At 42.5% G+C, this 10,572-nt stretch overlaps 1 pseudogene; it reads left to right on the top strand.

Annotated features, from left to right (window-relative positions):
* The first annotated feature begins 1,791 nt into the window (after positions 1-1,791).
* On the top strand, positions 1,792-7,415 carry LOC119358134 (annotated as a pseudogene).
* Positions 7,416-10,572: the final 3,157 nt, after the last annotated feature.

The following is a 10,572-nucleotide window of genomic DNA, read 5'->3' as shown; positions in this document are numbered from 1 at the left end:
AGTTTCTCTAGGGCAGTCGCAATTGCAACTTTTCAAGGCAGGTCTCAACTGCAAGTTTTTCTAGAGTAGTTGCAATTGCATGTTTTTTAAGGCTGGTCGCAACTGCAAGTTTCTCTAGGGTAGTCGCAATTGCATGTTTTTGAAGGCCGGTCGCAACTGCAAGTTTCTCTAGGGTAGTCGCAATTGCATGTTTTTGAAGGCCGGTCGCAACTGCAAGTTTCTCTAGGGTAGTCACTATTACAAGTTTTTGAAGGCCTCTCGCAACTGCAAGTTTATCTAGGGTAGTCGCAGTTGCAACTTTTTAGGGTGGTCGCAACTACATGTTCTCTCCCTTTTCTTTTTTGTTTTCTTTCGTTTTACATTTTCTTTTTAAAAGTTTTTTCTCTTTTAAAAAACGTTCATGATTTTCAAAAAATACTTTGCAAATTTTAACAATTTTTTGTGTTTACACAAACGTTCTAAACTTCAAAAAATGTTCCTATTTTGAAATTTTATTCATGAATTCAAAAAAGTCTGTGAATTTTAAAAATGCTCATGCTTTTTTAAATTTTGTTCAGAAATTGAAAAATCTTCCTGTTTTCTAAAAAATTTCACTTTATTTTATTTTGTTCACAAATTCAAAATAGTTGGGGAACTTAAAATAATGTTTCCGTTTTGTTCAAAATCTGTTCACAAATTCAAAAATGTTCATAAATGCAAAAAATGTTTGGGAATTTCTAAAGATTTTTTTCAAGTTTTTTAAATATAATTTTTCAAGAAATATTTGAAAAAGTACTAAAACTGTTCGATCTCTCATGATAGATAGTTCTTGAAAGTTTCATGGTGTAACAATGCCCATTAGCTGTGGTGGCTTACAGCACGCATTCAGCATTGTTAGATCTTGAGTTCAAGATCCCATATAAGCGCTTTTCCGGCCTTTTTTTTATGACCCACGTGATACAGCGCTGCATCTGCCAATGGACCGGCTTGTTTTAACACCCAATGACTTGTGAACAGGCCGAAAAGCCCAAACGGCCTGTGCGGGAATTAAATCAATTTGACAGCCCAATAGACGCCACCACTAGACCGCGTTGGATTTCGGGAGCCTGGTTACGAGGAACAACCAAAAGCGGGCTTTGTCTCAAAAAAGAAAACAAAAGCGGGCTGGGACAACTATCACGTGATATCAGCTTACATCAGGTGAATGAGATCATATTATAACTCAGCTAGATGAGTTCTAGGCACTCCCTAAATCAATTGGTTTGAATCCCAGTCCCATCCCCGCTGCACCATGATCACAATCCAGATAGTGTTGTCGGGGGGAGAAGCTGGTTACAGACACATGCTTGGGTTGACTCAAGTGTGAACGCTATGGGATGCGTACGAATATGATAAGCCTAGAGGTGGAGATGACTATTTAGAAAAAGTTTCTGAAAGAGAGCAATGCAAGCAAAACATTAACAAAGTGTTATCACTAGGTCGCGCGAGTGCAAGAAAAAAATGTCGAGCTTTGTGTAGCCTCGTTCCTTTGAACCAATGTGTCACATTGATTCCCGCAAAATAAAAGTGTTCCATTGAAAAATGAATTCAATTTAAAGTTGAAATCCTTTAAAAGTTCCAAAAAGAAAACCCAAATGATAATCCATGCGTGGCACGAGGCACTTTGACATTGACATTTTTTTACAGCTAACTAAACTTGTCATTCAAAAAAAAAGAAAAAAAAACTGAAACTTGCCATGCTAACCTGTTTGGATCCATGGGTTAGAGTTAGTTTGGGTTATTTGGACTCAACTAATCCAAAAATATCCAAACATGGACCTTGTTTGGTTTCACGAGTTAGAGTTAGTTTGGATTAGTTTGGACTCAACTAACCCAAAAATATTCAAACAAGAGGGTTAGTTTGGGTTAGATGCATCTGACCCACCTATAAAATCCAACACACCCAAGAGGTGCTTATTTGAGTTAGTTCTCCTTGGGACCATTAAAAAACAATTTTTTTTCTCGCTCTGCCCGCAGTAGATCCCTCCCCAGTTCCTCGAAGCTTCTCGTCCTCTCCCTCCCTCCCTCTCGCATCGCCCCTGAAGGCGCCTCGCCGTATCCGCGCTCCCATCTACCGCCGGTAAGCAACCCCGCCCTATCCTCCCATTCCAACCCCCTCGTCTTCCCGCTGCCCGTCCGCCCACCGGTAAGCAGTCGCGGCTCCTTGTGCGGCCCGTCCCCGTCGGCCTCGGCCAGCGCGACTCCTTGCACAGGGACAACGGATTCGGTCGGCGGGCTGCGCGAGAGGCCAGCGCAGCTCCTTGCCGGGCGTGTCCCCGTCTGCCTCGGCCAGGGCTCGCTCCGCCAAATCCGGCAGGAAAAGGGGTCCAAAGTAGCCAAATGATTGAGAAAGGGTATTTATTGTCAATCTAACTCTGTCGTCCAAACACCTCTTTGGTTAGAGTTAGTTCAGAGTTGATTCATGGTTAGAATTTAATTCTAACCTCTAACTGAGTTAGAGTATCCAAACGGGGCCAGGGGTTAGTTTGAGTTAGATGCATCTAACCCACCAAAAAAAACTAACCCACCCAAGAGGTGCTTATTTGGGTTAGTTCTTCTCAGGACCACTAATTTTTTTTTCTCTCGCTCTCCCCGCAGCAGATCCCTTCCCACTTCCTCGAAGCTTCTCGTCCTCTTCCTCCCTCCCTCTCACACTGCCCGTGAAGGCGCCTCGCCGTATCCATGCTCCATCTAACCCTGCCATCCAAACACCTCTTTGATTAGAGTTAGTTCATGGTTAAAATTTAACTCTAACCTCTAACTGAGTTAGAGTATCCAAACAGGGCCAAAGTTGCCACCTCGTATCATTAAACTTGCCATAGAAAACTTCAACCCAATCATTGCTACCAATATCAACATGGGATCCGTGAACAGATGGTTCTAGAAGCACCAGTCCAAATTCAGTGTCGAGCACTTGGCTCCAATATCACTGACATGCCTTATGCCTCCATCGTACCCGAGCCATCATCCTCCATACCTCTCTCTCGGTGTACAGTGGTTGGATAGTGTGAAGGTCTCGACCCTTTGTCATATGCTTGACTCAATTTGGGCACAGCAGTCTGGACAGGAAGTTATTTTTGAGTGGGTGCTGTGGCTGGAGAGTTCTACGCTCTCTCATCTTGGTTTTGATGGCGGGATAATCATACACAAGTCTGATAGTACGATGGCTCCTGTGGATGCTTGTGTTACTGGAGAGATTCTGTCTGTAGAGGATGTTGTTCAACAGTTGATCAGCTATGATGAAGAGCAATGCCTTGAAACATTTCGTCGTGGCCTCCATGTCTACACAATTTGTTTCAGTGAGCACCCAGGTAATTCAGATGCTCCATTTGATGCTTGGATACTCTCCCTGCTGCTCATTTCACAACTACATCTCCATCATAACTTAAATCTGTTGTTTTGAAACAGTAAGGGAGAACACTACTGATACAGTATATATTGGACACTGAATTGGTGCTCCATGGAGCCAGGGCACCATGATTTATGCACAATCCAAACCAAATTTTGGTATAGTTTTTGGAAATTTTAGTTCTGGTGTATAATGCCTGATTATTAGAATTCAGATACTCTACATTCTGGGATATTGCTGGGTATATCTATTTTTTGTATACCATACTGCTTTTATATAAAATCAACGTATATCTGCAGTCAAACAATCATTAGAAAAAGTAACTATGTTTTGGCTTTAGTTCAAACTTCTTTCAACTAGTTAGTAGACAAGTTAAACCTGATAAGAAATATAAAATTATTTTGCACCCCATATCTAGGCGAAACTAACAATGTGGGCCATGGCCCCTTTACTACCACTAGTAGAAAAAAGGTCTTTAGTCCCGTTTCTGGAACCGGGACTAAATGGTCGGTACTAAAGCCAAAACATAGTTCCGGTTGGTACTAAAGGCCCTCCACGTGGCCGCTGCCTGGAGGTCCACCTTTAGTCCCGGTTGGTAATACCAACCGGTACTAAAGGAAATTTTATGATTTTTTTTGAAAAAAAATTTTGAATTTTTTTTATTTCAAATTTCTGAATTATTTTAACCTCTAATCTCTAATCACCCCTCATCACTGCTCAATTTAACCTTTAATCTCTAATCACCCCTCATCATCTAACTTCCCGAACGATCACCCATCCTCTCACTACTTCAGTCTGAGCACGCTTAACTTTCGGGTTCTATTCTCCCTCGTTTCCAAGTCTGCACTTATTGTTTTCCTGACAATAGTAAGATGTCAATCCTATTAACCCTCAGGAATTTAGCTTGATCATGAAGTCACACATTTCACTGTTTGAGTTTGAAACTATTGTTCTAAAAAACAATAATTATTTAGTAACACTAATATTTCTTGAATAAGTAGTTTGACCACAGTTTGACCATAGTTTGACCAGATTTGACCAAAATTCAAAAAAACTGAAATAATTATTTAGTAACACTAATATTTCTTGAATAAGTAGTTTGACCATTGTTTGACCACAGTTTGACCATATTTGACCAAAATTCAAAAAAACTGAAATAATTATTTAGTAACACTAATATTCTTGAATAATTATTTAGTAACACTAATACTTCTTGAATAAGTAGTTTGACCATAGTTTGATCGGATTTAACAAAAATTCAAAAAAAACTGAAATTTGAGCATAACTTTTTTTCCTTTTAGAATTTGAGGATTCTAAAAATTTGCAAACAGGCCATAGGCTGTCAAAATCGGAAGCGGATTTTCGTTCTGAATATTTTGATATATGATACGTTTTTTTCCGACATCGTATGTAAAAGTTATAGCCGTTTTACATTTTCCCTACATTTTTTGCAAAACATGTCTAAATTTAAGTTTTTAAATTTTCCTAACTAGTAGATGTAGTAATATAACTACCTCTCGAAGGATTTTATTTTTTAAAGTTTTTATCATTTTCTTTTGATTTTTTCGAAACAAAAAAGGCGATCCACAAACCGGGACTAAAGGGCTCAGGTGAACCGGGACTAATGCCTTAGTCGCACGAACCGGGACCAATGCTCACATTAGTCCCGGTTCGTGACTGAACGGGGACTAATGCCTTAGTCGCACGAACCGGGACCAATGCTCACATTAGTCCCGGTTCGTGACTGAACCGGGACTAATGCCTTAGTCGCACGAACCGGGACCAATGCTCACATTAGTCCCGGTTCGTGACTGAACCGGGACTAATGGGCTGACCCGGCCTGAACCTTTGCCCCCTTTTCTATTAGTGTACATATATCATGAGGAAATACAAGTTAAAGGTTCTGCAGGAACCCAGATATAGTCCAAATGCCTATGAAGCTAATCCCTTATTGAATGATAAGCTTACTTTCCCTGTAAAAAATTAATATTTATAAGCTTCTTTACACAGTTTCTATAATTGCAACATTAGCACAATTAATCATGTTCATGTGTCATGCTGCTGAGGTACATCCTCATTAACAATCCAAGTTCCATCATGCTTAGAGTCTGGAATATTTAAAAGTTTAATCTGTATCTTAATTCTTTTGATTCCCCTCAGGCATCGACTTCGTAGAACTTCCATGCCGTCATTACTATTGCTGGAGGTGCATGGAGACATACTCAAAGTTGCATGTCAAGGATCAGTCCTGAAATTGGTGTGCCCTGATGACAAATGTGGATGTTCTATTCCTCCTAAACTATTGAAGAAGTTGCTTGGAGATGCAGGTTTTGAACGGTGGGAAAGATTGGTATTTCAGAAGACTCTAGACTCAAGGGCTGATGTAGCTTACTGTCCAAGATGTGAAACAGCTTGCCTGGCAGATGAGGACAGCGCCCAGTGCTCCAATTGCCTCTTCACCTTCTGCGTCCGCTGCAGAAATCGTCGCCACGTAGGGGAGAGATGCATGACTCCAGAAGAAAAACTTATTTCTGTACAGGTTCAAAATCCATATAAACACTACATATTCTTTCTTTTTTTGAAATAAGTGTTAGCTAACTGTCCATGTTCTGATTAAAATCCATCTAACGGTGCATATTCTGTTGTAAGTTTTAGCTGTTATGTTTAATACGAGAGCTAACTTCCAACATATAAGAACACAACTATTGGGAATGCCAAAATTATCATTGGATATTTCATAGAATAGATAACTTATTCATTTTTTCACAACTGTAAACATAGTTTTCTTTAGCTCTTCACTGTTGAATGGCGAATCATGGAATCTAGTGAAGTTCCAGACATGGGAATGTCTGTGCTGTGTTTAGTCGTATTTTCCCTACCGAACTATCATTAGAGAACTTAACATGGCACTTTGAATGTCACATAGTACCTGATCTGATGCCACCGTGGAATCTGACAGGTGGGACTGAGCTGGCAAAGAGTTGGGTTTTTGCTAAACCGACAAGACCTGGTGTTATGTACTTATGTACAACATTTAAACATACCTAGTCCAAAATGCAACTAGCGACACAATACCTGGTCTAAGTGGAAATTACTCAAGGAAAATCCATTACAAGATAATGTACAAGCCACACATCATGGTGTTCTTCTTAATAGAAAGATGCACAGACCTTTCTATATATTCTAGAAAAAGCTATAGCTCTACTTGCATATAATATATCTGTATTCTAGATAAAGTAACTATTCATAAACTAATTCTGTTTTCAGAAGAGCACATCATTTTACTTTAAGGTTATTGCAAAACATGGTGCCATTTCCAGCAAGATGGGCATTCCAAGTTCAGTCATTTGTTTTATGGCTATTCATCATTTGTGTTAAGACTCTTTCAATGCAATGAGAACAGTATCGAGATCACATTGTTTATTGCGCTATTTATTTTTATACAGGAGCGTGAGAAGGCACGCAACTTGAGCAAAGGCAATGCTGGACGTAAAGTCTCTGCGAGTGATATATTTAGCATCAAGGAAATACTCCGTTCTTCTGTTATGTGCCCGCATTGTGGCTTTGCCATCTCACGTGTGTCAGGCTGCGACCAGATGCTTTGCAGAAACTGTGAGAAGTCGTTCTTTTATGCCTGTGGCAAGCCATCAAGTCAAGGTCATACAAGGTACATATTGTCTTGTGATGTCCCCTTGTTAAGTGTGATCTGTCAAGCATCATGTAGCATATCTATTCTCTGGGTAACTAATTCTGAACCAATGCTCCCTTTTGACAGTGAACAATGCAAAATCGATAGGGAGAAGCTGAGAGTGAAGGTGGAGGCGAATGATGTCGTCAGAAACATGCAGAAAGAGCTGAAACTGGCACTGTCCAGAGCGCATCTGTGCCCGGGTTGCCGCCAGCCGAATTTCAAGGTAAACGTTTGGTGGCTTCCATATACTCCCTCCGTCCCACAATATATGACGTTTTTGTAACCTGGTTTGCAAAAACGTCTTACATTGTGGGACAGAGGGAGTATCATGTATGGAATAGTGATATTTTTCAGTAGTGTGTTCTGAAGATAGCTCTAGTGTTTGGAATCCGGCCTAGAGGCACAGTTCGGAATCCCCTACCCGAGATCCGCCGGTTTTGACACCGACATTGGTGCTTTCATTGAGAGTTCCGCTGTGTGATCGGCAAAAGGATCGATGGCTCGTCTGCAGGTCAACTGCGATGCCAGCATCTTCGTCACCGGCTCGACTGGTCACCTTGGCACGACCGAGGACCATGCTCCATCTCCGATCGTCATGTTCGGAAGAGGGCCTTCATTAACATCAACTCCGTTCTCTATCAAGATCATGGAGGAATCATCCATGGAGCTCGGGGGCTCAACGTCAACATTGCCCTCGGGCGACCGTGCTGTTTTTTCGAACAGCAAACTTGTATCCACTGCCACCACCTCTTAGAGCATCGCTTTGACGATCCCTTTGGTGGAATTGTGCAGAATTGAGTCTACAACAGCCATGGAAAATTTCGTCGAGTTTCGATGGAGGAATCTCCGACAATCTACGATATACCAGAGCCCTGTCAAATATGGATGGGAATTTGGATGAGTTTAGGGCGTGGTCTCCAGAGCCTAGCTTGGAGGTCCTTTGGAAGATCCAACCGTTCATCTACTGCGGAATTCCCATATCTACCACCCCTCCAAATTTCAGCTCGATCCGACGGTTCAAACTCCGGGAACCTTCCGATGAGTGGATCAATTTTCGGATCCGTTTTCTGCGCGAATACGGATCCGACCCAAATTCATGTTTCTTTATGAACGTGACATTGGACAACCTTTTTAGAGGAATTCTCTCCTAGGGCATTGTGCGTTGTTTTTAAACACGCGCGCGTAAATTTTTAAGCCTCCCCTGAGGTCACCTTCATCATCATGCTGGTGTCAAACCAGTCCGGTGATATTGCTCCAAGGCTGCCGACTTGCGCTAGACACGTCGTCACTTTGTTGAGCCGAGCTCAACTTCTTCGGATCATCATCTCGGCAAGCTGAACAAGATTCCGGCATCGCGAAGGATAAATTATCACCAACATCGCCGCCCCACGGATTACACGGAGCGGGCATACCGGCATCACCGCACGGTCACTTCATCAAGCCGGCATCGACCACGTCACGACCTGCATTGGCAGGGTCGCACTATCACTTCTTCAAGCTGGTGTCCTTCACGCCGACCTACTTCGACTCATCGGCTGACATCGATGCTTCGACATCTCGGCTGGACCGGGGGCTTCGCCATCTCTTCATCAACCTACTCCGGAGACTTCGGCCTCACTAGCCGACCAGCTCTGTCACGTTAGCTGGACCGAGGGCTTTGCCTCGACCAGCCAACCTTTGCCAGCATCGCCATACTGTCGCTTTATCTCCTATCAGGCAATGGGTGTGCGGATCGAGTCCCAATTTTGGGAATCACCGTTCTTCAGATTGCTACAACAAATAAACCAGGTGCTATTAATTCTAGTATTTTTTGCCCAAGGAATTATTACTTTGGTTTGTCCATCATCTGTACACAGGTCTATCAAATGATGGCCGCATTAACGACGGCCGCGTGGTGGTTCGGCCAGTTTCCGTACATTGTCCGGCGAATGCCGCATCCGGAACTCGGACCAACGTGTGAACTCAGGCTTTTCCACGCCTTTACCGCATCACGCCGACGCCCTGCATCGACATTGACTTCGGCGCCATGCCATATTTCTTTTATTACTCACTTTGCATAAATTATTTATTATGCAACGATTTTTTTAATTATTATTATTATTATTATCTCCGGTTTGCACTATTTTTTGTGCACAGGAAAATGATCCGGGGACTTCGTCGTCACTCTGCCGGTCTGCATTGACCGTGCTATCTCGCCACTTCAGCGTGTCGAGCTCTTCGCTCCGCCACCCCAGGACCGGCTTGGGGGATGGAACCTTGTCCCGCATCAAGCTCGAACCGCGTCATCAATGCCAAACACATTAACCAGCTAAGTCGCTTTCATGCTCAAAGTTTTAATTTTTAACTTGTGTTTGGTTCGACGTAGCATTATACTTTTTTGAAAAAAAGTTGCTTGTAAAAAATTTCCTTGTCCAAACTTTGTTTGTGACACACATATTCAAATACCCCGTTTATTTGGGGGCTTCCTTTATGAAGCTTTTCCTCTTGCGTATGATTATACTTGTATGGCTTCGTTCCTTGTTCGTGTATTACGCCACAATATGCACCATATTGACTTAAGCGATTTACAAGATGGGTTGCCTGGCTCCTGTGCTTACCCCTACGTTCCCGATTGTTCGTCTAGGGAGTAAAGGGAGCACCTCTGCGATTGTCACGACCGGGTCCTCCGAGCTCTGACCTCAGACTGGGTGAAGCCGAAAGCTAGCGCTCTTATTGTTTTCAATCATGGTCGGCACACAACGGAGCTCATGAGTACAAAAAATCTATTGCACAAGTCTCATGGCAATAATGAGCACCGAAGAAAGGTATCGGTGGGGGTACTATTTTCTTTGAAGATGCTTCTTACACTTTGTCTGTAATATAGCATAAGTTCCCTGAGCGCGCTTTGTCTGTTACAGCCTTATGGCCCGGTTGCCTGGTTATCGGAAACACTGTCGATATTCTTGACAGGCGGAGTACATAACACTTTTCGGTCCTTGACCGAAGAGGGAGAAGCCGACGGTCGGTTAAGATGCGTTTAAAGTTCGGTTGAGCAAAGATATGATATAAGTACTTCGGTACATACAATCATTATACATAAAATTCTTTTACCCAAGTCACTTGGGGGCTCTTAAAATTTATATGAGCCATTTTATAGTAAATGTGTTTTCTTCTTGGTCATTGCAAAGTCTTTTTCTATCGCTCCTCTTTCGACGTGAGTGTGTGGTCAATAGCTAGATAACCCATTTTCTCTCTAGTGACCGCTCGAGTTTAGTTCGCTAAACTGGTCTAACGAGAAGCACTCCGCCTTCGGGATAGGAGGCTGTAGCCGTAGGTTGACCCGCTTGAAGTCTTGAGATCGGATGTGTAATATTAATGCACGACAGAAGCATGATTTTTCCCCAATTTTCGGATTGGCGCCGAACACTTGATCTTGTTCGGACGTCAAGTCTTTACTGACGGTTTTTTGGTTTTCCAAGCTTATGGCACTTTTAAACTATTTGTGTGTTTCCAGCACAAGTCTCACAGTGCAATG

The sequence above is a fragment of the Triticum dicoccoides genome, chromosome 2A (assembly GCF_002162155.2).
Source record: "Triticum dicoccoides isolate Atlit2015 ecotype Zavitan chromosome 2A, WEW_v2.0, whole genome shotgun sequence".
In the NCBI taxonomy this organism is placed as follows: domain Eukaryota; kingdom Viridiplantae; phylum Streptophyta; class Magnoliopsida; order Poales; family Poaceae; genus Triticum; species Triticum dicoccoides.
The sequence above is the reverse complement of the archived record's forward strand: the minus strand, read 5'-3'. Positions and strand labels throughout refer to the sequence as shown.